This window comes from Mus pahari, chromosome 4 (assembly GCF_900095145.1).
Source record: "Mus pahari chromosome 4, PAHARI_EIJ_v1.1, whole genome shotgun sequence".
Lineage (NCBI taxonomy): Eukaryota > Metazoa > Chordata > Mammalia > Rodentia > Muridae > Mus > Mus pahari.
In genome coordinates this window covers 49,787,592-49,801,299 of record NC_034593.1, presented here as the reverse complement: position 1 = coordinate 49,801,299, position 13,708 = coordinate 49,787,592, and the positions used below count along the sequence as shown (strand labels likewise).

At 39.7% G+C, this 13,708-nt stretch overlaps 1 pseudogene; it reads left to right on the top strand.

Annotated features, from left to right (window-relative positions):
• Positions 1 to 2,800: 2,800 nt before the first annotated feature.
• LOC110319743 lies at positions 2,801 to 10,152 on the top strand (annotated as a pseudogene).
• Positions 10,153 to 13,708: the final 3,556 nt, after the last annotated feature.

The window sequence follows — 13,708 nt, the reverse complement described above, 5'->3', positions numbered from 1 at the left end:
TCTTCCTTCATAACTGCTTGCATTTAGTATGTGACACAGGAGGATAAAGGGAGGTTGGCATCCTAAAAGGCATCTGCTTTGATGTGCCCGCAGGCTCATCAATGACATCTTTGCATTGTGTATTAGGAAACATACCCAGATCTTTAAAGTAGATGCCCGTTTTTTTTTTTTTTTTATTCAAAGTTACATGAAAAAATATTCACAAACTCAGTAATTAACCTGTAGTTTAGGCAGGGCTTGGCAGGTCTGTTTTGTATCCACTCCAGGCGGTGTTTGATAGAATGACTTGGCTGGGACTGAAGAAACCAGTCCCTGAGTGGTGTGACTCCTAAGACTGGATATGCTGAAGTGGCAGCCAACTGCTCACTGTGTACCTGACAGGGCTCTTCAGGAAAACTCTGTTTGGATTAATTTAGAGCTGGAGATCTTAATTCCAAAATAGAAATTCCAAGAGACAAAAGCTACAAGGCTTGGCCCACTGTGTTGTCACAGTATCTCCTCTTGTGCTTTATGAAAAGCTGCTGTATAGATTCAGAGATGGGACATGTACTACACGCTTCCCCAAGAGGAATGATCGACTGAAGACCAAATAACATCTGCTGTTTAGAAAATTAATTTACACCTTATTGAAGTTAGGTCTTGATAAACAACTCAAGCTGCTCCCACCCCCTGCATCTGCCTCTCAAATAATAGGACAACAGGTGTGCACCACCATGCCAGGTTAAAATACAAATTTTAAATGGCAGGTTGACATGATATCACTGAGCTTAAGAGTGACACAATAAATGTCACCAGTACCCAATAATCCTTGATTTTTATTTTATTTTATTTTATTTTATTTTATTTTATTTTATTTTTTTTGTGGTGTTTTTCAAGACAGGGTTTCTCTGTGTAGCCTTGGCTGTCCTGGAACTCACTCTGTAGACCAGGCTGGTCTTGAACTCAGAAATCTGCCTGCCTCTGCCTCCTGAGTGCTGGGATTAAAGGCATGTGCCACCACGCCCGGCAACCCTATATTTAAAACACACACACACATGTATGCACATAGAGGCAGATGTGTACACATGTGCATGCATACATATAAGCACAGACATATAAACATATGTGTACATACATACAGACACAGACATGAATATACACATATTCATACATAGACATATATAAACATATATACAAATATATATGCATATCCATATGTGCCAATACATACATATGCACACAGACACAGGAACTACACATACTCACACATAGAGATATGCATATTTATACATGCATACACATACACACATGTAGGTACAGGCATATTCACACATAAAGACATCTATACACATACATGCAAACACATACACACATATAGATACAGACACATATTCACATATGCACATATAGACACACACCCATATGCACACATGTAGACAAAAAGAGACACCTATATAAATAGGCACATAAACACTTACACATTGGTTGTTCCTGGTTTTTTGTTTCTTTTACTTTCTGGATATTGAAATTGGGTTTTGTGCTAATTATATTATATTTGTGCTTGTTTATCTCTAGTCCTTATTTTTCCTCCAGTGCTATACTTTAGTTCCTTAGTTTATTATGTATGTTGTTTTCCACTCCTGTAGCCTGGTGCCAACATTTCTGGAAAGTTCTCAAGCTCTCAACTTGAAAGAAGTTTCTCTTTTTGGTGCTGCCAATAGATTTGGGGTGTTCCTTATCAAAAGGGTCATCATAGCTCCCTGGGATTAGACTGCAAGCCTGGCTTTTTCACTGGACTACAAGGTATAAAAACACTTGTCTATTTGGCATTCCCAGAACAGAAGATTTTCCATTGTTCTCAACAATGTTTCTCAAACGACTGCTTCACTGTTGTCACTAAGTACTCTTTTAGAGAGTCTTGGCATTTTGTGTGTAAATTAAAATTGTTAAAACTTGACCCCAACACCTCCATCTCCTAAGTGGAGTGACTCAGGTTTCCTTACTAACACTAAAAGACTTTGGAAAACCATATTCTTCTACTGTAGAAGTTTCCTAAAATATGTAAAAGGAACTTAAATGGAGTCACCATACAATGGGGAAAACAATGTCTCAACTAGATAGTACATGCTACCAAGTATGAGGAATGAGTTGCATCATTTTCAGTCATTGGACAAGGGTGCCCTTAAGACACCCGCAAAGGATTACAGGCTATTGCCAAGGCTATACTACAATCTGGTAGTAAGGCCCTATTGCTAAAGATGCTTACATCATCAATTTGGAGAAACTGAGCTGGTGCCTAACTAGGAGGTTTATCCCTACTTCTATTGTTCTTAGGGTTGGAAGGTACTATGAAGGCTACATGGGGAGAAAAATAATTAATCTAGTCCAGCTCTGAACTTTTGACCTACAATAGCAACCTCCCTGCAAAATATACTTATGTAATCGTGGCACAGATGTTCTGGAATAACTATCAGTTTTTTTGGACTGGATTTATATATACCTGACACTATTCAAATGGCCAAGAATATGAATAGATAAAGGTCATGGGGGAAAATCTACCACTATTATTCTGCTAAGGCTCCATAGCAATAAAATTAGTCTTAATGACATACTGATATACTCATAGATCAGTGTTCAGGCATCATGAAAGAAGGTTCTTCTTGCAGTAGTGAACTACAGACCCACAGCAGGGCAATGTGCAGAGAACAAAAGAGTTTAGAGTTCCAGATCACTGTTGATAGTCTCAACCTGGAGCAGGAACTTCTTTACCCTTTCCTATAACTTAAAGGCTGCACCTACTTATGGTGCCTGAGATTTGGAGATGAGTTCCCAGAAAGGAAATGTGACACAGTCCCAGCCTCAGAAGCACCAGAATATGTTCACCTTCAAACATGACAAGTTTGATAAGAGAGTTCAGACCAAGAAAATTAATGCAAAACTTTATTACAGGGTATGTCAATGCTGCAAAGACATTGAATGGTGTGTAAAATACCATTCTTGAATGGTGTGTAAAATACCATTCTTGAATGGTGTGTAAAATACAGCAAATACAAACCACTGTTAAAGCGTAAGAACTGTGTTAATGTTTACAAAAAACAGTAAAGGACTCTTACCACATAATGTGAGACCATGTGCCTGTGAACTTGAAGTTTGTGCAAAATGTGGAAAGAGAGAAGAGATAGTTATTCCATTTAATAAAGAACCAGAAATTTGGGGTTCCTTCCTATCGGTGCCAGTGTGGGCTACCTTAGGCTCGAACTCAGAGGACAGTCCTATGGTCCCCAGAGGACTCTCCACTCTCCAGGTACCCTAGCATGCCCAGGATCTTAGGATCATTGGTGAGTGGAACACAACATCTGTTTCAACACAACTGGGAGTGCCTGGGGCCAACAGGAGCAGGGACACAGGAACCCAACCCAACCAGTGGCTAGGGTTCCTTCCAGGTGGCGCTGGTCTACCTTGGTTTCAAACTCAGAAGACAGAGCCATGGTCCCCAGAAGAGGTACCACTTCCAGGCACTTTAACCCCCCAGGATCCCAGGATCCCAGGAGCTTGATCGCATCAGGATCTCAGGATCCCAGAGGAAACTTGACTGCCAAGAACTCTGACACACCCAGAAACTCAGGATTGCAGAATCCCAGAATCACAGGGACATAGAGAAAGCTAGAATCTGAGGAGATTTGACTCAACCGGGATAACAGAAGGACAGGCTCCAATCAGGTATATCAAGGACAGGGAGCACTTGAGATAATCAGATGGCAGCCAAACCCAGATACTAATGCACATGCCAGCAAGATTCTACTGAAGGGACCCTGATATAGCAGCCTCTTGTGAGGCTATGCCAGAGCCTGGCAAACACAGAAGTGGATGCTCACAGTCAGCTATTGGATGGAACACAGGGCCCCCACTGGAGGAGCTAGAGAAAGTACCCAAGGAGTTGTAGGGGGCTGCAACCCTGTAGGTGCAACAACAATATGAATTAACCAGTTCCCCCTGAGCTCGAGTCTCTAGCTGCATATGTAGCAGAAGATGGCCTAATCGGCCATCATTGGGAAGAGAGACCCCTTGGTCTTGTAAACTTTATATGACCCGGCACAGGGGAAGGCCAGGGCCAAGTAGTGGGAGTGGGTGGGTAGGGGAGCAGGGGTGCGGGGGGGGGGTATAGGGAACTTTTGGGATAGCATTTGAAATGTAAATAAAGAAAATAATAAATAAATAAATTAAAAAAAAAGAATATATGCAACAGAAACCAAGGTTACTTGGCATCATCAGAACCCAACTCTGGCACCATAGCAAGTCCTGGATACACCATCACACCAGAAAAGCAGGATATGGAACTAAAGTCACTTCTCATGATGATGATGGAGGGCTATAAGAAGGAAATAAATTACTCCCTTAAAGAAATACAAGAGAATACAGGTAAACAGGTAGAAGCCCTTAAAGAGGAAACAGAAAAAATCCCTTAAAGAATAACAGGAAAATGTATCCAAACAGGTGAAAGAATTGAACAAAACCATCCAGGATCTAAAAATGGAAGTAGAAACAATAAAGAAACCACAAAGGGAGATAACTCTGGAGATAGCAAACCTAGGAAAGAAGTCAGGAGCCATAGATGCAAGCATCACCAACAGAATACAAGAGATAGAAGAGAGAATCTCAGGTGCAGAAGATACCACAGAAAACATTGACACAAGAGTCAAAGAAAAATGGTAAATGCCAAAAGATCCTAACCCAAACATCCAGGAAATCGAGGACACAATGAGAAGACTGAAACTAAGGATAATGGGTGTAGAAGAAAAGGAAGATTTCCAACTTAAAGGGCCAGTAAATATCTTTAACAAGCTTATAGAAGAAAACTTCCCCAACTGAAAGAGATGCTCATGAACATACAACAAGCCTACAGAACTCCAAATAGGTTGGACCAGAAAACAAATTCCTCCTGTCACATAATAATCAAAACACCAAATGCACAATACAAAGAATATTAAAAGTAGTAAGGGAAAGAGGTCAAGTAACATATAAAGGCAGACCTATCAGAATTACACCTGACTTCTCACCAGAGACTTTGAAAGCTAGAGGATCCTGAGCATATCTCATACAGACCCTAAGAGAACACAAATGCCAGCCCAGGCTACTATACCCAGCATAACTCTCAATTACCATAGTTGGAGAGACCAAGGTATTCCATGGCAATACCAAATTTACAAAATATCTTTCCACAAATCCAGCCTTTCAAAGGATAATGAAGGGAAAACTCCAACACAGTGAGGGAAACTATGCTCTAGAAAAAGCAAGAAAGTAATGCTTCAACAAACCTAAAAGAGGATAGTCACATGAACAGAATTCCAACTCTAACAACAAAACTAACAGGAAACAACAATGACTGTTCCTTAATATCTCTTAATATCAATGGACTCAGTTCCCCCCCCCCAAAAGACATAGACTAACAGATTGGTTACATGAACAGGACCCAACATTTTACTGTATAAAGGAAACCCACTTCAGTGACAAAGACAGACACTACCTCAGAGTAAAAGGCTGGAAAACAATTTTACAACCAAATGGTCCCCCAAAACAGGCTGAAGTAGCCATTCAAATATCAAATAAAATCGACTTTCAACCTAAAGTTATCAAAAAAGATAAGGAGGGACACTTCATACTCATCAAAGGTAAAATGTACCAAGATGAACTCTCAATTCTGAACATCTATGCTCCAAATGCAAGGGCATCCACATTCATTAAAGAAACTTTACTAAAGCTCAAAACACACATAGCACCACACACAATTGTAAGGGGAGACTTCAACACCCCACTCTCAGCAATGGACAGATCATGGAAATAGAAACTGAATAGAGACACAGTAAAACTAGGAAAAGTTATGGAACAAATGGATTTAACATGTATCTATAGAATATTTTATCCTAAAAAAGGATATATCTTTGTCTCAGCACCTCATCATACCTTCTCCAAAATTGACCACATAATAGGTCACAAAACAGACCTCAACAGATACAAGAAGATAGAAATAATTCCATGCATCTTATCAGATCACCACAGACTAAGGCTGATCTTCAATAACAACATAAATAATAGAAAGCCCAAATACAAGTAGAAGATGAACAATGATAACTTGTTCATCTACTCAATGATAACTTGGTCAAGGAAGAAATAAGAAATTAAAGACTTTCTAGTGTTTAATGAAAATGAAGCCACAACATACCCAAACTTAAGGGACACAATGAAAGCAGTCCTAAGAAGGAAACTCACAGTTCTGAGTGCCTCCAAAAAGAAATTGGAGGGAAAATACAATAGCAACTTGACATCATACCTGAAAGCTCTAGAACAAAAAGAAGCAAACTCACCCAAGAGTAGCAGATGGCAGGAAATAATCAAACTCGGGGCTGAAAACAAACAAGTAGAAACAAAATGCACTATACCAAGAATCAACCAAACCAGGAGCTGGTTCTTTGAGAAAATCAGCAAAATAGATAATCCATTAGCCAGATTAACTAGAGAGAGACAGCATCCTAATTAACAATATCAGAAATGAAAAGGGATACATAACAACAGAAACTTAGGAAATCAAAAAAATCATCAGATCCTACAACAAAAGCCTTTACTCACCAAAACCTGAAAACCTGGATGAAATGGACAATTTTTTAGACAGATATCAGGTACCAAAGTTAAATCAGGATCAGATTAATTATCTAAACAGTCNNATATCCCCTAAAGAAATAGAAACTGTCATTAGTAGTCTCCCAACCAAAAATAGACCAGCACCTGATGGTTTTAGTGCAGAGTTCTATCCAACTTTCAAAGAAGACCTAATACCAATTAGGTCAAACTATTCCACAAAAGAGAGATAGAGGGTAATCTACCCAATTTGTTCTATGAAACTCACAATTACTCTGATACCTAAACCACACAAAGACCCAACAAAGAAAGAGAACTTCAGACCAATTTCCCTTATGAATATCGATGCAAAAGTACTCAATAAAACTCTCGCAAACCAAAATCCAAGAATACATCAAAATGATCATCCATCATGACCAAGTAGGCTTCATTCCAGGGATGCAGGGATGGTTCAATATACAGAAATCCATCAACATAATCCACTATATAAGCAAACTCAAAGACAAAATCCACGTGATCATCTCATTAGAGGTTGAGAAAGCATTTGACAAAATCCAACATCCCTTCAAGATAAATGTCTTGGAAAGTTCAGGAATTCAAGGCCCCTACCTAAACATAGTAAAAGCAATATAGAGCAAACCAGTAGCCAACATCAAACTAAATGGAGAGAAATTTGAAGGAATCCCACTAAAATCAGGGAATAGGCAATGCTGCCCACTCCTAGTCATAGCAATTAGACAACAAAAGGAGATCAAATGGGATACAAATTGGAAAGGAAGAAGTCAAAATATCACTATTTGCAGATGGTATGATAGTATACTTAAGTGACCCCAAACATTCTACTAGAGAACTCCTAACCCTGATAAACAACTTCAGCAAAGTGGCTGGATATAAAATTAATTCAAACAAATGAGTAGCCTTCCTCTATACAAAGTATAACTGGCTGAGAAAAAATTTAGGGAAACGACACCCTTCACAATAGCCACAAATAATATAAACTATCTTGGTGTGAATCTAACTAAGTAAGTGAAAGATACGTATGACAAGAACTTCAAGTCTCTGAAGAAAGTAATCAAAGAAGATCTCAGAAGCTGGAAAGATCTCCCATGCTTATGGATTGCCAGGATTAATATAGTAAAAATGGGATCTTGCCAAGAGTTATCTACCTGTTCAATGTAATCCCCATCAAAATTTCAACTCAATTCTTCATAGATTTAGAAATAGCAATTTCCAAATTCATCTGGAATAACAAAAAACCCAAGGTAGTGAAAACTATTCTCAACAATGAAAGAACCTCTGTGGGAATCACCATCCCTAACCTCAAGCTGTACAACAGAGCAACTGTGATTAAAACAAAACAAAACAAAACAAAACAAAACTGCATGGTATTGGTCAGGCAGATAGGTCAATGGAATAGAATTGAAGGCCCAGAAATGAACCCACACACCTATGGTCACTTGATCTTTTACAAAGGAGCTAAAACCATCCAGAGGAAAAAAAAGACAGCATTTTCAACAAATGGTGCTGGCTCAACTGGTGGTTAGCATGTAGAAGAANGCAAATCAAACCATTCTTATCTCCTTGTACAAAGCTCAAGTCCAAGTAGATGAAGGACCTTCACATATAACCAGATACACTGACACTTATAGAATAGAAAGTGGGGAAGAGCCTTGAACATATGGGCACAAGGGGAAAATTCCTGAACAGAACATCAGTGACTTGTGATGTAAGATCAGGAATCGACAAATGGGACCTCATAAAATTGCAAAACTTCTGTAAGGCAAAGAACAAATTCAATAAGACAAAAAGGCCACTAACAGTTTGGGAAAAGATCTTCAATGATCATACATCCAATAGAGGGCTAATATCCCATATATAGAGAAAGAGCTCAAGAAGTTAGACTCCAGAGAAACAAATTAGCCTATGAAAAAAAATGGGGTACAGAGCTAAACAAAGAATTTTCAACTGAGGAATAGTGGTTGGCTGAGAAGCACCTAAAAAAATATGTTCAACATCCTTAGTCATCAGGGAAATGTAAATCAAAACAACCCTGAGAGTCCACCTCACACCAGTCAGAATGGCTAAGCTCAAAAACTCAGATGTCAGCAGATGCTGGTGAGGATGTGGAGAAAGAACACTCCTCCATTTCTGGTGGGATTGCAATCTGGTACAACCACTCTGGAAATCAGTTTGGTGGTTCCTCAGAAAACTGGACTTAGTACTATGGGAGAACCCAGCAATACCACTCCTGGGCATATACCCAGAAGATACTCCAACATGTAATAAGGACACAAGCTCCACTATGTTAATAGAAGTCTTATTTATCATAGCAAGAAGCTGGAAACAACCCAGACGTCCCTCAACAGAAGATTGGATACAAAAAAGTGTGGTACATTTGCACAATGGAGTGCTATTCAGATATTAAAAATAGTGAATTTATGAAATTTGTAGGCAAATGGATGGATCTGATATTGTCCTGAGTGAGGTAACCCAATCACAAAAGAACCCACATGATATGCACTCACTGATAAGTGGATATATAAGCCCAGAAGCTCGGAACACCCAAGATACAATTCACAAACCACATGAATCTCAAGGAGAAGGAAGACCATAGTGTGAATACTTCTATCCATCTTAGAAAGGGGTGGGGGGCAAAACACCCATGGAAGGAGTTACAGAGACATAGTGTGGAGTAGAGACTGAAGAAATGTCCATCTAGAGACTGGCTCAACTGGAGATCCATCCTATTTACAATCACCCAACCCAGACACTGTTATGGATGCCAACAAGTGCTTGCTGACAGGAGTTTGATAAAGCTCTCTCCCGAGAGGCTCTGCCAGTGCCTCATAGATACAGAGGTGGATGCTCACAGCCATCTATTGACCTGAGCATAGGATCCCCAATGAAGGATCTAGAGAAAGGACCCAAGGAACTGAAGGGGTTTGCAGCTCCATAGGAGGAACAGTAATATGAACTAGCCGGTACCCCTAGAGCTCCCAGGAACTAAACCACCAACAAAAGTGCTCACATGGTGGGACTCATGGCTCCAACTGAGTATACAGCAGAGGATGATCTAGTCTGACATCAATGGGAGAAGTCTTTTGTCCTATGAAAGTTATATTCCCCAGTGCAGTGGAATGCTTGGGCCAGAAAGTGGGAGTGGGTAGGTTGGTGAGCAGGAGGAGGGGGGAGGGTGTTTTTCGGAGGTGGAACCAGGTAGATAACATTTGAAATGTAAATAAAGAAAATATCCAATAAAAAAAAAGAACCAGATACCATTTGAATTGTAAATGAAGAAAAGATCTAATAAAAAAATTGAAGAAAAAAAAAGGTTTCCAAGGCATGGCAAAAACAAAAAAAAACCAAAAAAACAAAAAAACACACACGCAAACAAACAAAAAACCTCAAAACTTAAGAAAAATACTAAAAATGAAGGTTTTAACCATAGAAGAAGCTGCAGATGGAAGGAAGACAGTGATGAGGACTTAGATGCTTGCTGAGTCTTACTTGGATAGCGAGGATGGGGACACTCATGCCTGACAGCACCGAGTCAATTGCAGAGGGAGTCAGAAAAGGCTGTGTCAATAGGCAGAACTGGCTCATGAGCAACGTTGGTTATTTATAACATTTGAGTAACAGAATCTTAAAGGTTTTCACAATAACACTTAAGCTGTATATACAGAATATGTGTGGGCACACCATGGCATATTGTATAAAACCATAGAAATTATTTAGAAAAACATTATCTAATGTCATATTATTCAGTGTTGAGGATTGGTGATTGTATCAGAGCTATCTCATGGAAAACTAAGATGACTCACTCAGAGTACATTTCTGTAACCTGACCTTGGGTATGTGACATTCTTTAGCAAAAGTCCCCTTACATCATACAAAGCAAAACAGTTTATTTTTACAAACACATACAATCATGTGTAATAATTTTCCTTAAAAAAATCTTTTTATATACTTCATTCCACTTTTTTAACCTTTTCCTAGTTTGGAAATTTATACTTAGGAAAAAATGTGTAGATTGTATAGTTACTATCTAGAAAGGAATTCAACCTTCATACTGGAATGGAAATAACTTGCAGTATCAGAAGCTCCTGTGATGTTCTCCCTCATAAACTTATCCTTCCCAGAATTCCATCATCCTGAATTATCACTTTATTGCCAGTTTTTTTCACCTGTAAGTCAGTGTTGTGTGATTATTGAAGTCTGTGTCCTTGGGTCGAAAACCCCAAAGCTACAGAAGAGTGGCCAGGTGGTCCAATGGACTTTTTACTCTAGTTAGATTCACAATGTTAATGTTTTACTATGTTTTCTGTGTGTCTTAATCTCTATGAATGTATATATGATGCACATGTGCACGTACATATGTGTGTATATATTTGCTGAGTCATTGAAATAAGTGGGAAATTGTGAAAAAAAAAAGTTTACAGCACTCAGCCTTAAATGGGGTGTCTTTATTAAACTCTACCCTCAGGAATAAAGGAGTTGTACAGAAGAGAAGGCAAAACGACTGTAAAAGCCAAAGCCAGTGGAAAACACCAAGGAAACAATATCTTCTAGACTCAATAGAACTGATGCACATATGAATTCACAGTGTCTTTGAACCAATGCACAAGACCTGTATAGGTTCTAGCCAGACAGTGTTCCAGCATGGTGAAGGGAAAGTGGATACACAAAGTCCCAACCCTAACCAAAAAGTTACTTTTTAAAAAAAAAAAATATGAGTACACTGTAATTGTCTTCAGACACATCAGAAGAAGGCACCGGATCCCATTACAGATGATTGTGAGACACTACGTGGTTGCTAGGAATTGACCTAGCTCACGACCTCTGGAAGAGCAGTCAGTGCTCATAACCACTGAGCCATCTCTCCAGCCCCCAAAAGCTATTTTTTTGGGGGGCGGGGTTCGAGACAGGGTTTCTCTGTATAGCCCTGGCTGTCCTGGAACTCACTTTGTAGACCAGGCTGGCCTCGAACTCAGAAATCTGCCTACCTCTGCCTCCTGAGTGCTGGGATTAAAGGCGTGCAACACCACGCCGGGCCCAAAAGCTACTTTTAATCGATGCTTGCTGGGAAATGGAAAATTTGGTTTCTCCAGTGAGGTGATACTGAGTATAATATCAACCATGTTCTAGAGCAGTGCTCTAGACAAAGCAGACCATGAGCGCTCTCTCTCTCTCTCTCTCTCTCTCTCTCTCTCTCTCTGTGTGTGTGTGTGTGTGTGTGTGTGTGTGTGTGTGTGTGTGTGTATTCTTTTTCTTATGGTTATGCATTATTTTGTTGTTTGGTTTGGTTTGTCTTTTGCCTTTTGGGTTTTTTGCATTTTGTTGGGTTTTTGGTTGGTTGGTTGATTGGTTGTTTTTGTTTCTGTTCGGGGGAGATAGAAGGAGCATGAAGTTGGGTGAACAAAGACGTGAGGAAATTTGAAGTGACTTGGGGGGGAAATAATGTGATCAAAACACATTATGAGAAAGTTCTAAAAATGTTTTTAAAATGTAATAAAGATTCGAACTCAAAATTTCAAAAAGCAGAAAGCGTGAAAGGAAAGTTCACCCAAGTTCCCTGAACAGTGGCTGTGAGCCAGGGCTGAATGTGTTAAGGATGGTGGTGTTAGGCCTTTATTCCATGCAACATTTCTCTATGGTGCTCCATGTGCAATGAAATAGGAGCTTTCATCATGCCTCATTTATCTCTGTTGGTCCCCTGGACATTTGGAAACAGGATGTACCAGCTATGCTCACATTGATCACAATTGATTTAATTCCAAACAGATACCACCAATCTCTCTTTTAATGCCTTGCAGAGAATATGTTTGCAAATTAAGCATGCAGTAGTGTACATTTGAAAGAGAAATAAATGTAAGATTTAGTGATGCCATCTTACTATCTGATCAACTGAATTTAAAATGGACATTACTTCTGCTTCTTAGGCACAGGAATCAATGAACGGAAGTCTCATATTAGAAGCTGAGAGTGAGGCATATTGTCTTTTATTTTAGAGAGTGAAGATGGCTAACTTGGGAGGAAGAGCCTTGCTCACACCTTAGAAAGCCTAACCAGGAGTCTGAGGCCTCCAAAGAGAGAATCATTGGACATTTAACTTCTGCACAATTTTACTTCAAATTCAGGAGTGAGCTGTGAAGACTGAGTCCAGTGCAGTGTGTCCCAGCTCTCAAGAAGCTCTGGCCAGCGAGAAAGGAGGGAGACACAAGTTGAAGGGTAGAGTAGATGACACAGCCCTTCAGAGACATAAATGTTTGGAAGCCAAAGCTTGTACCTGAGCTGCTTCACATGCTATTTAAATTATCTCTGCTTCAGTTTTCTCCTCTGAACAATAATGTTGATCATGGCAAGGACGAACATAGTTAGGAGTGCCCATCTTATGCCTCTTTGATGCTTGCTGTTGCAACGAATGCACTGCAGGTGGTCAGTGCTTGATGGGTGATTTTGTTGATAGAAAGTGTTTAAGCGTGCTGTTTGGCACATACTAAGGATTCAATAAATGTCTGTCATTAAGATACAGTTACCAGAATTGTGTAGTCATGGCAACATCAGAGCTATGTAATGGCAGTAGTAGTCGCTTGTGGTAATAGTAACAAGAATAGAAGCATGAAGCCATGCCTAGCTAGGAGCACAGATGAATACAGCTACAGAGATGAGTTGGCCATATGATAGGAGTGTATGAAACAAAACAGCAAGCAACCTGTCCTGTTTCATTAGGGAGGGCACTATTGAAGTCTTCCATCTAAGAAGACACACAATGACAGCATGATAAAGTGGACTAGGAAGCAAAAACTTCTTGGAGGCTACAGGGAAAGTGTGTTTTCTGGACACAGTAGTGAAGTTGCACATATGAGCTCCCAGCATGCTCAAGACCTGAGAAAGCTGAAGACAGACAAACTCCCAGCATGGAGAACAGGTGGGACATGAAGTTCTACCACAAGCTTGGGGAGGAAGAGTCAGTTTTCTTTAAAGAGTGTTACCTCTGGTAAGAATGCCAATGAAGTTTATGGATAGCACATCTTGATAGATGGAAGGAAGGAAGGAAGGAAGGAAGGAAGGAAGGAAGGAAGGAAGGAAGGAAGGA